Below are 9,068 nucleotides of genomic sequence, written 5' to 3'. Positions count from 1 at the left end.
GGAGGAGGGGGTGGGGAGGGCGGGTGCGGGGGCTTGGAATGGAAGTCTGCTATATGAAGATCACATCAGTCTCACAGTCCAGCATCAAGGACCCCGATTCCAGGAAGTCAACCGATGAATTTCAGGGGCAGACATTTACCTATACAATAGAGCCGCCAATTAATAGCAGTTGCAAACGTTTTATAACCAATCTTCTTTTTGTATCAATAGTACTTGGAATATTTGAGATTTATTAATTTCTGTGATAAGGAAGAGTAGGGAGAGCAATGAAAGAGAGTAGGAAGAACGGAGGAGTGAGGAGGGCAGGGCACGGAAGAGAGGACGAGTGGGAAAGGTGAGCTTGGGGATGAACTTGGGGTGGGAGTGATGTGTAACGACCACGTGACTCATACACCCAGTATCAGCTGTTCAGGTACCTCAGGAAGTCGTTTACATAATTCTATCTGCAGAACATGAACAGCCGTAAGGAAGCCGTCAGTGAACACTGATTCCAGTAACATCATAAACTTTATTATTGATATTTGTCGGAATAGTTGACATTTTTTAATTAGAATGGGAGGATGGAACAATGGGGAACGTGGGGAAAATGGGACTGGAGGTGATAGGGGGAAGGGAGATGGGAGGAGAAGGTAGGAATGGTGGAAATCTAGCGAGTTTGGGATGAGTAGAGGTTTATAAAGAATCACACAGCTCACAGCTCAGCCAATGATATTCCGAGGTAACTCGAGGAAATTAACTAATATATTGCAGCTGCAAAAGAATAACATATAAAATAAACCCATTGATTGATTAATGGCAACTCCAGTAATATAACCTCTATCTGTACATCAGTGTGACTTGGAACACTCGAGAATTATTAATTGGAGTGTATGAGAGGGAGAAGAGAGGGTCCGGAAATGTAGAATTTCCAGAGGAGGGCGGGAGATGGGAAGTGAATGTGGCAATGGAGGAGACTTGCGGATGTGGGACAGTGTATAAAGAGCACATCAGTACGAGCGAGTATCACTAGTTACCCAGAATGCCCCTGGAAATCAATCGGTATATTCTAGCTGTAAAATATGTGAACACAGAAAGTAAAACTACTTGTTAACGGCGTCTCCAGTGACATCATCAAATAAAAGTTTAAACGCCAATTTTGTTTGGTACACTGGGGATTTATTGATGAGACTGAAGAGGATGGGACAGTATTGGAAATGCAGGGGAAATGGGGGTTTGGAGGAAGGTGGGCAGTGAACAGAGAGAGTGGGGGGCAGGCACTGGGGGTGAGTCTGAGATGCGGACAGTGGGTAAAGATGACCTCGAACACATCCCAGAATCCATGACGTACTTCAGCTACCTCAGGAAATCCACTAATTCATTACACCCACAAAACTTAAACATATAAAGTCAGCCAAGAGTGAGGACTCCAGTCCAACAATGATATAATGTACTGAACTATTTCTACTATTAATTTTACTTGGTGTACTCAACATTTATTAACAGAACTAGGATGAGTGAGAAATCGGAGAGGATGGGGGAGTGGAAAGAGATATGTGCAGATGGGACACGCTGGGAGGGGCAACGCAGTATTATAGAGAATGCATCAACCATCCAATCCAGTAGGAATGATTTGTCCAGAGCACCCGAGGGAGCCATTTATTCTGGCTGTAAAACTTTACCATAGAAAGTAGTCACGGATTAGTAGCTACTCCAGTGACATAATGAACTTTATTTTTAATATCAGTTTTACTTGGAACCCGGAGATTTACTTTTACTATGGAAAGATGCAGAACATTAGTGAGGATAAAAAGGAAGACATATTAGATATATCAGAGACATCTGGGAAGCTAGCATCGGGGTTAATTTTATACCAATTAATACTAAAATAAATCAGCATGACTGTGACATTCATCTAAATAAGATGTGGACAGTGGAGTCATAAGACATTCATTCGATGAGATTTTCATTCCAATGACGTCGTTATAGAGCAACAAGTTGCACATCAAAAATCTGAAGAGCTCTATTTGCCAGTTTCAAAGCATTGCTAGGTTCATATGACATTGTCACATGTCATAACCACCTACTGGTTATCAGGAAGATAGTAATTAAAAGGAAAAATATGGGACCTGTGATGAAACCACAATGCTGTCTCTCATCCGAAGCAGTGAGGTGAGTAGCTGACAACCAGCCCAGCACTCTCAGACTCCAGGGTGTGCAGGGTGGAGGTAACGGGCGAGGTTGGAGAAGTAGGAGTGCAGCTGCTTGGCCAAGAATCACTTTGCTATCAAGTGCCTGCTGGAGGGTTTATGTATAATTTAAACAATACGGTGCAATACTGAGAAGCCAGATCACTTGGAAAGAAAACAGAATTATTGTTCTTGTTTTGTGGCACCTAAACTGCTTCCCATCCAGACCCGTAATTTCTTTTAGGTTTCTTTCTTTTTTATTTCATTAATGCACTTTTTAGCGTGTGATAACCACACCCATTCTGGGGGTGGTACAGGTACATAACACATCTTAATTCTTTTCCTTCCTCTTCCTTCCCTTCATTCTCCCTCCTTCACTTGGTCCCTTCCCTAATCCAAATGATTTTTTGAAAATTAATTTTGGTACAGTTTTGACACACATAATGATCACATTCATCACAGGGAATTTTTACCGGTACGTAATATATCTTCATTTTTTCCCGTTCTCTTCAATCCTTCTCTTTTGCAGAACTTGGTTTACACTGTTTTTCTTCCATTCTTTTTTTTATTCTTTTTCAATGCCTTCTCTCCTCCCCCCCTCCTCCCTCTTATTCCCATTCCCACTTGAACATTTTCTTCCTACATCTTAATATCTGTCATGGTCCTTATTTACCCTTATTTTGGGGTTTCTCACGCAAGAAGCAATGTAATAGTTTAAAAACATGTGTCTGATTTACTTCACTTAAAAATATGTTTTCAGGGTGCATCCATTTACCTAAAAATGTCTCAAGTTTATCCTTCTATATGACAGACATAAAAACCACATTTTCTTTACCCATTCATCCATTGATGGGCATCTAGGCTGTTTCCAAGCTTTAGCTATTACAATTTGTGCTGCTATAAACATGAGTGTGCATATATCACTGAAATTGTATGCTTTTAACTCTTTTGGGAAGACACCTAGAAGGGGAATATCTGGGTCAAATGGAACCTCTAGTTTTATTTTTTTTAGGAATTTCCATACTGATTTCTATGTTGGTTCTACCAATTTACACTCTCCCCAACAGTAGAGGAGGTTCACTGTCCCTCACATTCTCAGTAACATTTGTTACTGGTCGATTTCTTGATAACAGCCATTCTCTCTGGAATGAGATGGAATCTCAACGTTGATTTGCATTTCTTGAATGACCAGTGATGTTTAACATTTTTCATGTTTGTTTGCTGCTTATACTTCTTCATCTGGGAAATGTCTATGCATTTCAGATGCCTATTTTTGGATTGCATCTTTAAATTTGAGGGGTATGATTTTTATTTTTATTTTTTTAGTTCTCCATATATTCCAAATGTTAATCCTTTGCTGAGGGACAGCTGCTAAAAATTTTTTTCTCATGCTGTAAGTTTTCCCTTCTCTCTGTTGGTGATTTCTTTTGCTTTCAAGAGCTTTATAATGATGAGATTACAGTTCTGGATTCTTTGTAATAATTCCTGTATTATCAGGATTTTGTTCATAAAGTCTTTGCCTACACCTATGTCTTAAAGAATTTTACTTATTCGGTCTTCCAGCAGATTTAGTGTTTCAGTTTTAATGTTTATGTTTGATCTATTTTGATTCTAGTTTACTGAATGATGACAGATAGGGATCTAGGTTTTTTGTCTTCAGTATGGGGAAAGCTACTTTTCCCATAGCCATTTATTAAAGAGATTTTCTTCCAGTGAAGATGTTTGGCCCCTTTCTCAAAGATAAAGTGGGTAAGTATAGATGAAGTTGTTTCTGCATCTTCAATTCTGTACAATTGATCTTCAGGCCTGTGTTTTATTTTTTATTTTAATTTAAAATTTTTTCTTCCAGTACCATGTTGTTTTTGTCATGGTAGGTTTGTAGTATAATTTCAAGTTGGGGATTCTGATGCCTCCGGCTTTGCCTTTTTGCCCAGAATTGCTTTTGCTATTCTAGGTCTCTTCTGGTTCCAAATGAATTTTAAGATTATTTTTTCTAGCTCTATGAGGTATGCTATTGTATTTTGGTCAGGATAGCATGAAATCTGTATGAGTTTGGAAGTATAGCCATTTTCACTATACTAATTCTGCTTAACCAAGAACAGTGGATAGCCTTCCTATTTTCCAATATCCTCTTTGATCTTTATTTCAGGGTACTATAGTTTCCTTCCCTCTCTTTTTTCTTTTTTTCCCCAGTACAGGGATTGAACTCAGGATCTTGTGCTTGCAAGGTAGGCATGGTACCACTGAGCAAAATCCCTGGCCCAGAGTACTGTAGTTTTCAACATAAAGGTTTTTTATTTCATTAGATTGATTCTTAAGCCTTCAATTTTTCTTGGTGTTATTGTGAAAGGTGTTGTTTCCCTAATTTTTTTCTCAGTGAGTTTATTTGTATACAGGAATGCTATTTATTTTTCAGTGTTGACTTTGTATACCGCTATGCTACTGAATTTGATTATATCTAGGAGTAATTTGGTTGAGTTTTGAAGGTATTCATCATGCCATCTGCAAATAATGATAATTTAATTTTTTCCTTTCCTATCCTTATTGCTTTTACTTCTTTCTCTTGTCTAATTGTTTGGGCAAATGTTTTCAGAATTATATTGAATAGGAGTAGTGATAGTGGGCTTGTCTCATTCCTGATTAAAATGAAAGCTTTCAGGTTTTGACCATTTAGTATGATGTTGGCTGTTGATTTATCATAAATGGTTTTTATCAGATTGAGATAACAATCTTCTACTCCAATGTTCTTTAGTGTTTTATCATGAATTGGTTTTGGACTTTGTCAAGTGCTTTTTCTGCATCTATTGAGATGATGATGTGGTTTTTGTACTTGGTTCTGTTAATATGGTGTATTACATTTATTGATCTGCATATTTTGAACCATCCCTGCATCCCTGGGATGAATCCTACTTGGCCATGGTGTATAATCTTCTTGATAATTTGTTGCATTCTGTGTGCCAGGATCTCATTGAGGATTTTTGCATCTACATTCATTAGGGAAATTGGCCTGTAGTTCTCTTTACTGGTTGGGTCCTTCTCTGGTTTTGGTATCAGGGAAATGTTTGCTTCCAGGAATGTTTGGGAGTATTGCTCCTTTTTTAATTTCATTAAAGAGTTTGAGGAGTAATGGCATTAAATCTTGACTAGAATTCTTGTAAAATTCAGTAATGAATCCATCCAAACCTGGGCTTTTTTTTTTTTTTCTCATTGAGTTTATTGGTACATTTTAGGTATACAGTACAGTTACATTCATTATTGGGATCTTGTATCTTTACATGACAGATCTTGGTTCTCATCAAATCTGGGCTTTTCTTTATTGGTAGGTTTAAAAGTATATTTTCAATTTCATTGACTGATATTGGAATATTTAGAATTTTCATATCTTCTTGACTTAGCATTCATAATTCATATGTATCTAGTAACCTGTCCATTTCTTCCATGTTTTCCATCTTATTAGAGTTGAGCTTCTCAAAGTAGGTATTGATGATCTTCTGGATTTCTGTAGGATCCACTGTGATTTTGCCCCTTTAATTCCTAATTGCATAAATTTGAGTTTTTTCTTTTCATAATGGCTAAGGGTTTGTCTATTTTATTTAGTCTTTCAAATAATCAACTCTGACACACTGATTTTTCATATTGCTTTCTTAATCTCAGCTGCATTAATTTCTACTCTGATTTTTATAGTTTCCTCTCTCATATATGCTTTGGGTTTAATTTGCTTCTCTTTTTTGAGAAGCTTGAGTTTTACCATTGGGTTAGTTATTTGTGCTCACTCTACTTGTTGGATGTGGTAATCCAACACTGTAAATTTCCCTTTTAGAGCAGCTTTCATTGTGTTCTATAAGTTCCAGTATGTCATAGTAGTATCATTTAATTGTAGAAACTGTCTAATTTCTTCTTTAATTTCATCTGTGACCCATTGGTTTGTTCAGGTGGGTGTTATTTAATTTTCATGTGTTCATGTAGTTTTTGTGGTTTCTTTTGCCATTCATTTCCAATTTTATTGCACTATGATCTGATAATGTACATGAAATAATTTCAATTCCTTTGTATTTACTAAAGTATATTCTATGACCTAGTATGTGGTCTGTTTTGGAGAATGTCCTGTGTGAGAAGGACATGTTGTTGGGTGGAACACTCTGTAGATATCTAAGTCCATTTGTTCAAAGTTTCATTCAGCTCTGATATTTCTTTCTTTCCTTTCTTTTTTTTTTGCATAGTTGATCTATTTGTGATGGTGGGGTAGTGAGGTCTTCCATTATAATTGTGTTAGTGCTGATTTGATTTTTCATATCCATTAGTATTTGTTTTATCTAGTTGGATGTGCCAGTATTTGGTACATATGTATTTATGATTGTTATCTCTTCTTCTTGGATTGTTCCCTTAACAAATATGTTATGATATTTTTGTCTCTTCTGATCAATCTTGGCTTGAAATCCACTTTGTCTGGAAATAGAATAGTACCCCTGCTTTTTTCATGGTCCAGTTGCACAGAATATTTTTTTCCATTTTTTAACTTTCATTCTATGTATTTCTTTTGCAATCTAATGTTTCTTGTATGCAGCATGTTGTTAGATATTGTTTCTTAATCTATTCCACCAATCTGTTTCTTTTGGTTGGTGAATTGAGACCATTTACACTGATAGTTATAACTGATATGTACTGGCTCATTCTTATCACATTATTTTCCTTGTGTTGGTTCCTGTTCTTTCCTTTCAGTTTAATTGCTTGCCTTGCATGGTAGATTCATTCTTTTGGGAATTCATGGAACTGTTGTCTTCACTGTCTTTTTCTAGAATATCCTTCAGAACTCTTTGGAGTTCTGTGTTGGGTGTCATGAATTTCAGGTGTTCTTTATCACGGAAGTGTCTTGTTTCTCAAAAATTTAGAAAGATAATTTTGCAGGGCACATCACTCTGGCTTGGAGGTTGTTTTCTGTTAGGGATTAAAATACTTTAACAATAACAATGACTTACATAAATAGTTTTAAATTCATAATTATAACGAAGGCACAACAGAATGGGAAAGTGTTCAGTAGCTGAATGTGGTGTTAGGAGGTGGGTTCTAGATGTAATTCAGCCATTGGGAACATTACATCAAAGTACATATTCTTGTTCCCTGTTGTTTTCATTCACAAACCCGCTTTCAGAACAGGGTTCAGGGGGCCCGGACTGGGAGGTCAAGGCGCGGAATCACCACGTAGACTCTGGGGAGGTTTCTGGAACACTTCCACTTTATTCAGCAAATACACAGGCTTATATAGGGTATGGCAGGGGTGGAGCCAGGCTGGCACTACTGCATTGCTATTGGATAAGGTAAGGCAGGGGTGGAACCAGGGTGGAGTCAGAATATTTGGCACAACTATTGGCCACATGGTAGTTTTTGGATTGTATGCTTTAGGGGCTGAGGCAAATGGAGTCAGGACTTCAGAGGTTCTTGAGAGGAACGGTTTATCTGTCTAAGGTTAGATCTCTACACACACAAGGGGGCGGATTATTTCAGCCCTAATAGGCCTCAGACTTTTCTCAGGAGAGATGGGTGCGGGGCTCCTGACTCAGCCAGACATGAACCTGATCCTCAGTTCCCAGCTCCTGTTCTCTCTTTATTTCTTGCTTTCTCACTTTCTTGCTTCCTGGCCACCAAGATGCGAGCAGCTTTCCACCACCAGGTCCTTCCATCAGACTGTTTCTGTCTTGGAGCCATCTAACCATGGACTCAACCCACTAAAATTGTGAGCTAAAAATACTTCTTCTTTATATTCCAGGTATCTGGTATTTTGTCCCAGGAATGGGAATGTAACCAACACAATGTGCATACAATCATATTTTATTAATTAGTTATTATTAGTTGCTCTGCAACTTGTCTATTTTATTTAACCATAAGTTAAACCCACTTTCTATTAGATGATATAGAGGTCAATTTGATTCAGGAGCAAAATGTGAAAAATACATATAAAATGTTCTCTACTGTTGTTATTTAATTAGTTTAGCATATAATTTAAAATAATGCTGCATTATCAGTACTACTGTAGTATTGAATCTTGCAGTGACAAGTGGTAGAGTAGAGGTCACAATGGAACAGGACTTGCACCTTCTGAAAATTTATTGTACACGTTTACAATCTAAAATACAGTATAAGCTGGGCGTGGTGGTGCACGCCTGTAATCCCAGCACTTGGGAGGCTGAGGCAGGAGGATCACTGTGAGTTCAAGACCAGTGTGGGCTGCATAGTGAGTTCCAGAGCAGTCTCAACTACACAGTGAAATCCTGTCTCAAAAACACGCCCCCCCAAAAAAATATATATATACACACATAGTATAAGAGTAGCAGATTTCTTATAAATTCCAAAACTGGTATTATCAATCTAATTCATTTTTAGCAACTCCATAAACAAAAATATAACCCAATTGCCATTTTATTTTTATTTATTTGATTATTGAAGAGTCGAGTTTCCCCTCTTGTTAACTTTTTATATTTCTTCTTTGTAAAGCCTGATGTGTGTGTGTGGTTTTTTTTTTTAAATTAGTTCTTAGGTAATCTTTGTGGTTTAAACTAAGCTCAGAAGAAATTTTTTTTAATTTTCAAATATTGATAACTGACTTTTCTAGAAAATATTTTATTTTTATGTTAGAAATATTTGTTTTAGGTTAGTCCACCTTTTGGTTACATTCATTTACCAGATCTGCAAGATCCATGGTTTCTCTGAAGAAAAAAACAAACATATAGAGAGATTCACAAACAGGTAAATTTGTGTACCTGGATGAAAAAATATTATCTTTTATTTTCACTAACCTCTGGTATACATAATTTCCTTCAATAATGAATATAGGAAAGAAATTACAGTAGCAACAAAATATCCTGCCATTCATTACCAATACAATTAGAAATTTTAATTTTAAACTCA

At 36.9% G+C, this 9,068-nt stretch overlaps 1 long non-coding RNA gene across 1 annotated transcript in view; it reads right to left on the bottom strand.

The window, feature by feature from the left end:
• Positions 1-8: 8 nt before the first annotated feature.
• The window catches only part of LOC104847859, an 83,156-nt gene continuing 74,096 nt past the window's right edge, over positions 9-9,068 (bottom strand). The window contains exon 3 of the long non-coding RNA XR_776253.3: positions 9-139. This is a non-coding gene — a long non-coding RNA (uncharacterized LOC104847859). The remainder of the gene's footprint in view (positions 140-9,068) is intronic.

Source organism: Fukomys damarensis, unplaced genomic scaffold (genome assembly GCF_012274545.1).
Source record: "Fukomys damarensis isolate Sample0158 unplaced genomic scaffold, DMR_v1.0_HiC HiC_scaffold_4, whole genome shotgun sequence".
Lineage (NCBI taxonomy): Eukaryota > Metazoa > Chordata > Mammalia > Rodentia > Bathyergidae > Fukomys > Fukomys damarensis.
This window is presented reverse-complemented; position numbering and strand designations above follow the sequence as displayed.